Genomic DNA, 13106 nt, shown 5'->3' on the forward strand with positions numbered 1-13106 from the left:
AATCTCAGTTATACATACAGCAATCAGTGAATGTAATTTTATAATTAAAATAAGATCAGCTCCTGGGCATATAACCGAAAGATGCTCTAACATATTAGAAGGACACATGCTCCACTATGTTTATAGTGTCTAAATTATAATAGGCAGAAGCTCGAAAAAAACCAGATGTCTTTCAACAGTGGAATGAATGCAGAACATGTAGAACTTTCATGCAATGGACAGCTACTCAGCTATTAAAAACAATGACTACATGAAAATCTTGAACAAATGGATGGAACTAGAAAATATCATCCTGAGTGAGGTAACACAGTCACAAAACACACACATGGCATACACTCACTGATTAATCATTTTTAGCCTCAAAGCTTGGAATACCTAAGAAAAAATTCACAGTTCATATGATGCCCAAGAAGAAGGAAGAGGAAAATGTGAATGCCTCATTCCTTCTTAGAAGGGAGAACAAAATACTCACAGGAGGAATTACAGGGACAACGAGTGGAGCAAGGACTGAAGAAAAGATCATCCAGAGACTCTCCCATCTGGGGATCCATCCCATATGCAGCCACCAAACCCAGTCACTATTGCTGATGCCACGAAGTGCTTGCTGACAGGAGCCAGATATGGGTGTTTCCTGAGAAGCTGTGCCAGAGCCCTACTGATATAGATGAGGATGATTGAAGATAACCACTGGACAGAACAAGGGGACCCAATGGAGCAGTTAGAGAAAAGACTGAAGGTTTGGATGGGGTTTTTAACCCCATAGGAAGAACAAGAGTATAAACCAATCAGACCCCATCAGAGTTCCCAGAGACTAAACAACCAACTAATGAGTGCACATGGAGGGACCAATGGCATCAGTCATATATGTGGCAGAGAATGACATTGTCCAGCATCAATGGAAGGAAAAGTCCTCGATCCTGTGAAGTTTAGTTTCACCAATGTAGGGTAATGCCAGGATAATGAGGTTGGAATGGATGGGTGGAATTGGTAGCATCCTCAGAGAAGCAGGGGGAGGAAGGAAAGAGGAATATGGGAGAGGGGGAAAGAGGAACAACATTTGAAATGTAAATACATAAAATATCCAAGAAAAATAAAATTATTTTTAAAAATGAGAAGTAAAAAGAATAATACACAGAATCTTTGGAAGAATTAGTTCTTTGGGAAAATTAATGAGATGAAAAAACTGACTCTAAAAATTGTTCAACTTTCTCCCAATTTCCATGCAGATACTTATTTTATTGATGTCTCAACTAATGCTATGGGGAAAGATTCATGATCCAGCTATTCATCAACCTATTAATACTTATGGAACTGGCTGTTTTGATTAATCTTCAATGTTTAATTCATACACTTAAATATCATTTCAGATTCTGCTAATGTTGCAGTATTATTTTCAAGAAGAAACTCAAACTCATGCACACTCCACCTTCTGTGACTTTATTTCAGAAGGAAGTGAGCAAGCTGATGCAATAACTTTCCCTAGTTTTACTGGTTCAGAAGTAGATTGGGGGAGGTATGCATCTGTCATTGCAGATGGACCCACTGAAACATGATGGATATTCCCTATGCTCCTTCATCACTTAGCAATCAAGGACATGGCTGGATGCCAAGGAAACAGTGTAAGTCACTAGAGAGAAAGCAAACCTACAGCTAAAGGTCATTATGAGATGTGGATTGTATCATCAGAAATCAAATCTGCCCACCAGGGGCCAAATTAAGGCTCTATGTACCAAGGGAGAGATACTTTACTAATTACTGAACCTTGGGACCATAATAGACTCATTCATCTTTCTGAAGAAGGAACAGTATTTAATTTTTTCTTGGGATATAAATCACTTCTTATTTTGCATAAGACGTTATAAAAGTTGTATTTCTATTAGAAGGCAAATATGGTCTTTTGTTTTATCAGATACCAGAACTACTAATCATATAAATATCTTTTCTTGCTATCCTTTAGATTTTTCTCATTAATATAAGAATATTAGCATATAACTATTTAGATAATAGTGTCACACATATTTTGGATCTCTGTTTTGGGTGACAAAGTATAACACAGACTGCCTTTACAGTTCTAATATTATAGTTTGATTTCTTTTTTTTTTTATTAACTTGAGTATTTCTTATATACATTTCGAGTGTTATTCCCTTTCCCGGTTTCCGGGCAAACATCCCCCTCCCCCCTCCCCTTCCTTATGGGTGTTCCCCTCCCAACCCTCCCCCCATTGCCGCCCTCCCCCCATAGACTAGTTCACTGTGGGTTCAGTCTTAGCAGGACCCAGGGCTTCCCCTTCCACTGGTGCTCTTACTAGGATATTCATTGCTACCTATGGGGTCAGAGTCCAGGGTCAGTCCATGTATAGTCTTTAGGTAGTGGCTTAGTCCCTGGAAGCTCTGGTTGCTTGGCATTGTTGTACTTTTGGGATCTCGAGCCCCTTCAAGCTCTTCCAGTTCTTTCTCTGATTCCTTCAATAGGGGACCTATTCTCAGTTCAGTGGTTTGCTGCTGGCATTCGCCTCTATATTTGCTGTATTCTGGCTGTGTCTCTCAGGAGCGATCTACATCCGGCTCCTGTCGGTCTGCACTTCTTTGCTTCATCCATCTTGTCTAATTGGGTGGCTGTATATGTATGGGCCACATGTGGGGCAGGCTCTGAATGGGTGTTCCTTCAGTCTCTGTTTTAATCTTTGCCTCTCCCTTCCCTGCCAAGGGTATTCTTTTTCCTCATTTAAAGAAGGAGTGAAGCATTCACATTTTGATCATCCGTCTTGAGTTTCGTTTGTTCTAGGGATCTAGGGTAATTCAAGCATTTGGGCTAATAGCCACTTATCAATGAGTGCATACCATGTATGTCTTTCTGTGATTGGGTTAGCTCACTCAGGATGATATTTTCCAGTTCCAACCATTTGCCTACGAATTTCATAAACTCGTTGTTTTTGATAGCTGAGTAATATTCTATTGTGTAGATGTACCACATTTTCTGTATCCATTCCTCTGTTGAAGGGCATCTGGGTTCTTTCCAGCTTCTGGCTATTATAAATAAGGCTGCGATGAACATAGTGGAGCACGTGTCTCTTTTATATGTTGAGGCATCTTTTGGGTATATGCCCAAGAGAGGTATAGCTGGATCATCAGGCAGTTCAATGTCCAATTTTCTGAGGAACCTCCAGACTGATTTCCAGAATGGTTTTACCAGTCTGCAATCCCACCAACAATGGAGGAGTGTTCCTCTTTCTCCACATCCTCGCCAGCATCTGCTGTCACCTGAGTTTTTGATCTTAGCCAATCGCACTGGTGTGAGGTGAAATCTCAGGGTTGTTTTGATTTGCATTTCCCTTATGACTAAAGATGTTGAACATTTCTTTAGGTGTTTCTCAGCCATTCGGCATTCCTCAGCTGTGAATTCTTTGTTTAGCTCTGAACCCCATTTTTTAATAGGGTTATTTGTTTCCCTGCGGTCTAACTTCTTGAGTTCTTTGTATATTTTGGAAATAAGGCCTCTATCTGTTGTAGGATTGGTAAAGATCTTTTCCCAATCTGTTGGTTGCCGTTTTGTCCTAACCACAGTGTCCTTTGCCTTACAGAAGCTTTGCAGTTTTATGAGATCCCATTTGTCGATTCTTGATCTTAGAGCATAAGCCATTGGTGTTTTGTTCAGGAAATTTTTTCCAGTGCCCATGTGTTCCAGATGCTTCCCTAGTTTTTCTTCTATTAGTTTGAGTGTGTCTGGTTTGATGTGGAGGTCCTTGATCCACTTGGACTTAAGCTTTGTACAGGGTGATAAGGATGGATCGATCTGCATTCTTCTACATGTTGCCCTCCAGTTGAACCAGCACCATTTGCTGAAAATACTATCTTTTTTCCATTGGATGGTTTTGGCTCCTTTGTCAAAAATCAAGTGACCATAGGTGTGTGGGTTCATTTCTGGGTCTTCAATTCTATTCCATTGGTCTATCTGTCTGTCTCTGTACCAATACCATGCAGTTTTTATCACTATTGCTCTGTAATACTGCTTGAGTTCAGGGATAGTGATTCCCCCTGAAGTCCTTTTATTGTTGAGGATAGCTTTAGCTATCCTGGGTTTTTTGTTATTCCAGATGAATTTGCAAATTGTTCTGTCTAACTCTTTGAAGAATTGGATTGGTATTTTGATGGGGATTGCATTGAATCTGTAGATTGCTTTTGGTAAGATGGCCATTTTTACCATATTAATCCTGCCAATCCATGAGCATGGGAGATCTTTCCATCTTCTGAGGTCTTCTTCAATTTCTTTCCTCAGTGTCTTGAAGTTCTTATTGTACAGATCTTTTACTTGCTTGGTTAAAGTCACACCGAGGTACTTTATATTATTTGGGTCTATTATGAAGGGTGTCGTTTCCCTAATTTCTTTCTCGGCTTGTTTCTCTTTTGTATAGAGGAAGGCAACTGATTTATTTGAGTTAATTTTATACCCAGCCACTTTGCTGAAGTTGTTTATCAGCTTTAGTAGTTCTCTGGTGGAACTTTTGGGATCACTTAAATATACTATCATGTCATCTGCAAATAGTGATATTTTGACCTCTTCTTTTCCGATCTGTATCCCTTTGATCTCCTTTTGTTGTCTGATTGCTCTGGCTAGAACTTCAAGAACTATATTGAATAAGTAGGGAGAGAGTGGGCAGCCTTGTCTAGTCCCTGATTTTAGTGGGATTGCTTCAAGTTTCTCTCCATTTAGTTTAATGTTAGCAACTGGTTTGCTGTATATGGCTTTTACTATGTTTAGGTATGGGCCTTGAATTCCTATTCTTTCCAGGACTTTTATCATGAAGGGGTGTTGAATTTTGTCAAATGCTTTCTCAGCATCTAATGAAATGATCATGTGGTTCTGTTCTTTCAGTTTGTTTATATGATGGATCACGTTGATGGTTTTCCGTATATTAAACCATCCCTGCATGCCTGGGATGAAGCCTACTTGATCATGGTGGATGATTGTTTTGATGTGCTCTTGAATTCGGTTTGCCAGAATTTTATTGAGTATTTTTGCGTCGATATTCATAAGGGAAATTGGTCTGAAGTTCTCTTTCTTTGTTGTGTCTTTGTGTGGTTTAGGTATAAGAGTAATTGTGGCTTCATAGAAGGATTTCGGTAGGGCTCCATCTGTTTCAATTTTGTGGAATAGTTTGGATAATATTGGTATGAGGTCTTCTATGAAGGTTTGATAGAATTCTGCACTAAACCCGTCTGGACCTGGGCTCTTTTTGGTTGGGAGACCTTTAATGACTGCTTCTATTTCCTTAGGAGTTATGGGGTTGTTTAACTGATTTATCTGTTCCTGATTTAACTTCGATACCTGGTATCTGTCTAGGAAATTGTCCATTTCCTGAAGATTTTCAAATTTTGTTGAATATAGGTTTTTATATTAAGATCTGATGATTTTTTGAATTTCCTCCGAATCTGTAGTTATGTCTCCCTTTTCATTTCTGATTTTGTTAATTTGGACACACTCTCTGTGTCCTCTCGTTAGTCTGGCTAAGGGTTTATCTATCTTGTTGATTTTCTCAAAGAACCAACTTTTGGTTCTGTTGATTCTTTCTATGGTCCTTTTTGTTTCTACTTGGTTGATTTCAGCTCTGAGTTTGATTATTTCCTGCCTTCTACTCCTCCTGGGTGTATTTGCTTCTTTTTGTTCTAGAGCTTTTAGGTGTGCTGTCAAGCTGCTGACATATGCTCTTTCCTGTTTCTTTCTGCAGGCACTCAGCGCTATGAGTTTTCCTCTTAGCACAGCTTTCATTGTGTCCCATAAGTTTGAGTATGTTGTATCTTCATTTTCATTAAATTCTAAAAAGTTTTTAATTTCTTTCTTTATTTCTTCCTTGACCAGGTTATCATTGAGTAGAGCATTGTTCAATTTCCACGTATATGTGGGCATTCTTCCCTTATTGTTATTAAAGACCAGTTTTAGGCCGTGGTGGTCCGATAGCACGCATGGGATTATTTCTATCTTTCTGTACCTGTTGAGGCCCGTTTTTTGACCAATTATATGGTCAATTTTGGAGAAAGTACCATGAGGAGCTGAGAAGAAGGTATATCCTTTTGCTTTAGGATAGAATGTTCTATAAATATCCGTTAAGTCCATTTGGCTCATGACTTCTCTTAGTCTGTCTACATCACTGTTTAATTTCTGTTTCCATGATCTGTCCATTGATGAGAGTGGGGTGTTGAAATCTCCCACTATTATTGTGTGAGGTGCAATGTGTGTTTTGAGCTTTAGTAAGGTTTCTTTTACATATGTAGGTGCCCTTGTATTTGGGGCATAGATATTTAGGATTGAGAGTTCATCTTGGTTGATTTTTCCTTTGATGAATATGAAGTGTCCTTCCTTATCTTTTTTGATGACTTTTAGTTGGAAATTGATTTTATTTGATATTAGAATGGCTACTCCAGCTTGCTTCTTCTGACCATTTGCTTGGAAAGTTGTTTTCCAGCCTTTCACTCTGAGGTAGTCTCTGTCTTTGTCTCTGAGGTGTGTTTCCTGTAGGCAGCAGAATGCAGGGTCCTCGTTGCGTATCCAGTTTGTTAATCTATGTCTTTTTATTGGGGAGTTGAGGCCATTGATATTGAGAGATATTAAGGAATAGTGATTATTGCTTCCCGTTATATTCATATTTGATGTGAGGTTATGTTTGTGTGCTTTCATTCTCTTTGTTTTGTTGCCAAGACGATTAGTTTCTTGCTTCTTCTAGGGTATAGCTTGCCTCCTTATGTTGGGCTTTACCATTTATTATCCTTTGTAGTGCTGGATTTGTAGAAAGATATTGTGTAAATTTGGTTTTGTCATGGAATATCTTGGTTTCTCCATCTATGTTAATTGAGAGTTTTGCTGGATACAGTAATCTGGGCTGGCATTTGTGTTCTCTTAGGGTCTGTATAACATCAGTCCAGGATCTTCTGGCCTTCATAGTTTCTGGCGAGAAGTCTGGTGTGATTCTGATAGGTCTCCCTTTATATGTTACTTGACCTTTTTCCCTTACTGCTTTTAATATTCTTTCTTTATTTTGTGCGTTTGGTGTTTTGACAATTATGTGACGGGAGGTGTTTCTTTTCTGGTCCAATCTATTTGGAGTTCTGTAGGCTTCCTGTATGTCTATGGGTATCTCTTTTTTTAGGTTAGGGAAGTTTTCTTCTATGATTTTGTTGAAGATATTTACTGGTCCTTTGAGCTGGGAGTCTTCACTCTCTTCTATACCTATTATCCTTAGGTTTGATCTTCTCATTGAGTCCTGGATTTCCTGTATGTTTTGGACCAGTAGCTTTTTCCGCTTTACATTATCTTTGACAGTTGAGTCAATGATTTCTATGGAATCTTCTGCTCCTGAGATTCTCTCTTCCATCTCTTGTATTCTGTTGGTGAAGCTTGTATCTACAGCTCCTTGTCTCTTCTTTTGGTTTTCTATATCCAGGGTTGTTTCCATGTGTTCTTTCTTGATTGCTTCTATTTCCATTTTTAATTCCTTCAACTGTTTGATTGTGTTTTCCTGGAATTCTTTCAGGGATTTTTGCGATTCCTCTCTGTAGGCTTTTACTTGTTTATTAATGTTTTCCTGTGCTTCCCTAAGTGTGTTCAGGTCTTTCCTGAAGTCCTCCAGCATCATGATCAAATATGATTTTGAAACTAGATCTTGCTTTTCTGGTGTGTTTGGATATTCCATGTTTGTTTTGGTGGGAGAATTGGGCTCCGATGATGGCATGTAGTCTTGGTTTCTGTTGCTTGGGTTCCTGCGCTTGCCTCTCGCCATCAGATTATCTCTAGTGTTACTTTGTTCTGCTATTTCTGACAGTGGCTAGACTGTCCTATAAGCCTGTGTGTCAGGAGTGCTGTAGACCTGTTTTCCTCTCTTTCAGTCAGTTATGGGGACAGAGTGTTCTGCTTTCGGCCGTGTAGTTTTTCCTCTCTACAGGTCTTCAGCTGTTCCTGTGGGCCTGTGTCTTGAGTTCACCAGGCAGCTTTCTTGCAGCAGAAAATTTGGTCTTACCTGTGGTCCTGAGTCTCAGGTTTGCTCGTGGGGTGCTGTCCAGGGGCTCTCTGCAGCGGCAGCAACCAGGAAGACCTGTGCCGCCCCTTCCGGGAGCTTCAGTGCACCAGGGTTCCAGATGGTCTTTGGCTTTTTCCTCTGGCGTCCGAGATGTGTGTGCAGGGAGCAGTCTCTTCTGGTTTCCCAGGCCTGTCTGCCTCTCTGAAGGTTTAGCTCTCCCTCCCACGGGATTTGGGTGCAGAGAACTGTTTATCCGGTCTGTTTCCTTCAGGGTCCGGCGGTGTCTTCGGCAGGGGTCCTGCCGCTCCTGGGCCCTCCCCCACGGGAGCCCAGAGGCCTTATACAGTTTCCTCTTGGGCCAGGGATGTGGGCAGGGGTGAGCAGTGTTGGTGGTCTCTTCCGCTCTGCAACCTCAGGAGTGCCCACCTGACCAGGCGGTTGGGTCTCTCTCTCACAGGGTCTGGGAGCAGAGAGCTGCTGCGGGCCGGGATCCGCGGGTGTGGGACTTCCGGTAAACACAGAACGTGCCCGGTTCTAGAGAAATTCTGCTTCCGTGTGTCCCAAGCTCACCAGGCAGCTTTCTTGCAGCAGAAAATTTGATCTTACCTGTGGTCCCGAGGCTCAAGTTCGCTCGTGGGGTGCTGCCCAGGGGCTCTCTGCAGCGGCAGCAACCAGGAAGACCTGTGCCGCCCCTTCCGGGAGCTTCAGTGCACCAGGGTTCCAGATGGTCTTTGGCTTTTTCCTCTGGCGTCCGAGATGTGTGTGCAGGGAGCAGTCTCTTCTGGTTTCCCAGGCCTGTCTGCCTCTCTGAAGGTTTAGCTCTCCCTCCCACGGGATTTGGGTGCAGAGAACTGTTTATCCGGTCTGTTTCCTTCAGGGTCCGGCGGTGTCTGTGGCAGGGGTCCTGCCGCTCCTGGGCCTATAGTTTGATTTCTTATAAGATACTTGAATATCAAAGGACAAATAAACTTACCAAAATATTTTAAATCAAGATCACTATGAATACCCTGCCATTCAAAACTAAAAAGGGGGCAGATGTTTGAACACAGTCTAAGAATGGACTAAATCAAGGTGAACTCTGTGTATTTTTCAGAATATCCTACGGAAACAAGATGAGAATCTTTTGAATTCAATATCTTCAAAAACATTAATTTATTCTTGCAATGTGATTTCATGCTCCTCATAGGTGTATCAGATATGAGTGAGTTTACCTCCGATGTTGCCATGCAGGCACCTCTATGGAAAAACAAATTTTGCCATATGTCACTTATCCTTTATTGAATATCTTATAATGTCATTCTTCTTAAGCCTCAGAGATAAATAGCAGAAAGAGAAATAAGAAAGTCAGGTATTATAGAATAATTATGTACACCAAGGCTAACCAAACAGCAGTCACTCACAAATGCAATCTATACAGTTGTCCAGGACTAAGGTTAGGAGAAATGGGAATAAAATTTTAACAAAGAGTTGACTCTGGAATTCTGAAATGTCTCCATCTAAGCCTGCTGTGGGTAGTCCTTAATTTCTGATGCCAGATCCCCTGGAGGGATGTGTCTCCTGCTTCTTAGTGTCCCAGAGAAGATCCCTATATGGTATCCTGTCCCCAGCAGGGTTAAACTCATGTTGTTATTCTTGGAGGCAATTACCTTTACATGTTGAGCCATCTCCGTGTTGCCAGTTTCTTTCTTGCTTTTGCTTATGAACCCAAAGCACCAATGAGACCCACATTAGGTGCTAATCCTGCACATAATAGCTGTAATTAAAGCTACAGCAAATTCACTTTTGAGAGTCAGAGCATCACTTCCTGTCTTTTTTCTGGGAACAAATGTCAGCCAGAACAGTTCATTCCAACCTGAGAAGTTCGACTTCCCACTTCTAGGTATGCATCATGAAAATTTCTTAGGAGTGATAAATAATCACATATGGGAATTAAAATCCCCAAGCTTATTTCTACTTCCTAGATCTCAGTGCACTTGTATACCCAATCAATTCCACAAGGTGTTCTTTAGCCATTTGAGACAATGTTTTTCTCTATATCCCCTGGCTTGGCTTGACATTAATAACTCTCATTGCTCTCAGAAATTTGAACATGGTGCAAGTGTTTCTCTGAGATGATTTTTAATTCCCATGCAGACACTGTCACCGCACTAAGGGATAAAATGTTAAGCACTTCCCTGCAGGATGACCTCATGGTGTGTTAAGTCTTTATTTCAGGAATGAAATGCTCTCCTGTGTAGATGATCTGGGTATGACCAAAGTGGCTACTGCCTCACCGAATATGGCTTGGTAAGTTGACTACTTTTTCATAGATCTCTTTCTCTGAAACTGTCTTAAGGAGTACAGGGTAGATATGCAGAATTTTGAGACAGTTGTAGTAATATTGTCCTGATTTGACCAGAACTCATGTCATGGGCTGACATGGTCCACTTATTTCAGCATACATCTTTAGAAGGCTGGCTAGGAAACTAACACATATGGTCCATGCTCTGCTCAGTTAGCTCTGTGAACATTCCTCTGAGTGTTTTCAATATGACCCACAGAACCATACACCCTCGCTTTCCTACTGGCCCTTTGTAGCAGGATAAATCTCATTTCCATTAATTTCATTGTCACAAATCCTTCTAAGATCATGTGATGAAGGTAAATACACATTTTTATAAAAGTAAGAAAAGTGTCATCTCAAATTGACTAAGATAATTTTAGGATACTGGTTAGGAAGAGTTATAGTGTATAGATACATTACCAGTGGCTTCATCATGGGACCATACTGACAGTGCCTTGATAGCCCTTAATGCACTGTACCAGTCTCAAGACTATTAGGGTTTCCCCCATCCTATCTTTATTTTTTTATTGGATATTTTATGTGTTTACCTTTCATATATTATCTGCTTTACCAGTTTCTCCTCCAGAAAGCCCGATCTCATCCCCTCTACCCCTACCTTTTTGAAGGTCCTCCATCTCCCACCCACTCACTCCCACTTCACTACCTTAGCATTCCTCTTGACTAGGGAATTGACCCTTCTAAAATGCACAACAAATGGGAGGGAGGACCTGTAGAGACCACATCCAGAAATTGGGCAAGCCCTCAGGTTGGGGGAAGGGGTCACTTGCTCATGTCCAAACTTTTAACCCAGAGTGGCTCCTCTCTAAAGGAAATACTGGTACAAATTAAGGAGCAGAGACAGAAGGAATGGCCACCTAGAGATCCATCCCATATACAGACAACAAACCCTGACACTGTTGTGGATAGCGAGAGCCTGAGAGCTTGCTCAGTGTCTCCTGAGAGGCTCTGCCAGAGCCTGACAAATACAGAGGCTGATGTTCATAGCCAACCATTGGACAGACCAGGGGGACCACAATGGAGGTATTATAGAAAGGACTGAAGGAGCTGAAGGGGTGTGCAACTCATAGGAATAACAACAAACTCAAACAACCAGACCTACTGGAGCTCTCAAGGAGTAAATTTGCCATCCTATCTTGAGGCTGTGAAAACATATTTTTTCTCATCACACATTTGAGATCCATTTTCCTGTCCAAATTCTAGAAAACATTTCTAGCTTATTCCTTACTCATTTCTCCACTGGTAACCCTTTTATACAGAAAAAGAGGAAGTTGTTTGTGTTTGCATGAATGACTTCTGTTATTAAATGATATAGGTTATCTGGGATCCTAGCAGGTCAAAGGGTCACATATTGTCATTGGTTCAGTGTTTGCCTCTAGTGTCCAGAGTTCACTGCTGAGGATATTTACTCACAGATGTATGGATATCTTCCATTGCCTCTAACACTGCAAATTAATCTGCCTACTTTTAATTATGCAAAGATTTATTTTTGCAGTGCTAAGAATTGGACCTGGAGACTTGTGAATTTTGGGCAAGCATTCTACTCCTGACCTTCTCACCTTGGTCATAGTGAGAAGTAATAATTTTATTTGAAATATTTCAGTTTTTATCATTTCCTTCTCTTAATCTACCAGTGTTTGATCTAGACTTTAATATTTCCAAAACTTCCACCCAGTTACATAGCTTATTGTGATGTTATAGCATTAATTTCTAAACTGAGGCTCCTTTCTCTGTGATAACTTCTGTTTGTGTCCAGTTGACACAAAAAACCAGCCAGTACAGTAAGGGACCACACTCATGGAGATCTGAGGTGGGGTGATATCATAGGGAGTTTTTGGAGGGGAAACCAGAAAGGGGAATAATATATGAAATGTTGAAAAAGAAAATATCCAATAAAAATAAAGTAAATCTAAAAAGAAAAATAACCATTATATTTCTGTGATTTTTTCTATTTCTTATTTGGGCTGGCATTGCTGGGTTTGAGGCAGGTTCTCACAATCTATCCCTGACTGCCCTGAAATTGCTTGTGTAGATCAGATGAACGTTGAATTGGCAGATATCTCCTGCTTCTGACTCAAGAATTCTAGAAGTAAAGGTGGATTCTATCTTCCTGGCCAAATTTTCTATTTTAATTCCACAGTACTTCAAATAATGCAACTCAAATAACGTAAATAAGTCCTACAATTTTGTCTAATAGGTTAACAGAAAGATGAACTTAATATATAAAGTGAACCCTAAAAATTTGGTGGAGATAGAGCTCTGCTTCCAAGAGAGATCTTGATTTCCCTTATTTGGCTTTTATTCTTCCTTCAAGGCCAGTTTCTTGACTTTGCTTTTGTTATACATTGTTTGTCTGGTGTTTGTGTGTGTGTATATGTGTGTGTGTGTGTGTGTGTGTGTGTGTGTGTGTGTGTGTGTGTGTGTGTGTATGATAATGAGTATTGAACTCTGGGCCTTGTGCATTCTAAACAAGTGCTTGATTACTAATGGATTTTTCTAGACACAAGTTTTGGTATTATATTTGTTTAAGAAAATACTGTTTGATCCTATATATCTTTACCAGATTATTTCTTCTATTCTCATTTGTGTATGTGTGGTGTGCACATGTGTGAATACACATACATATTTGTACAATTGAGTGTAGTGCCCAGGGAGTCCAAAAGAGGCAAACACCTGGAGCTGAAGTTACTGGAAGCTGTGAACTTGACAAGGTGTGTGCTTGGAACTAAATTTGAATTTTCTAAAAACATCTGAGG

This window comes from Rattus norvegicus, chromosome 1 (genome assembly GCF_021556685.1).
Source record: "Rattus norvegicus strain SHRSP/BbbUtx chromosome 1, alternate assembly SHRSP_T2T, whole genome shotgun sequence".
NCBI classification, from domain to species: Eukaryota; Metazoa; Chordata; class Mammalia; order Rodentia; family Muridae; genus Rattus; species Rattus norvegicus.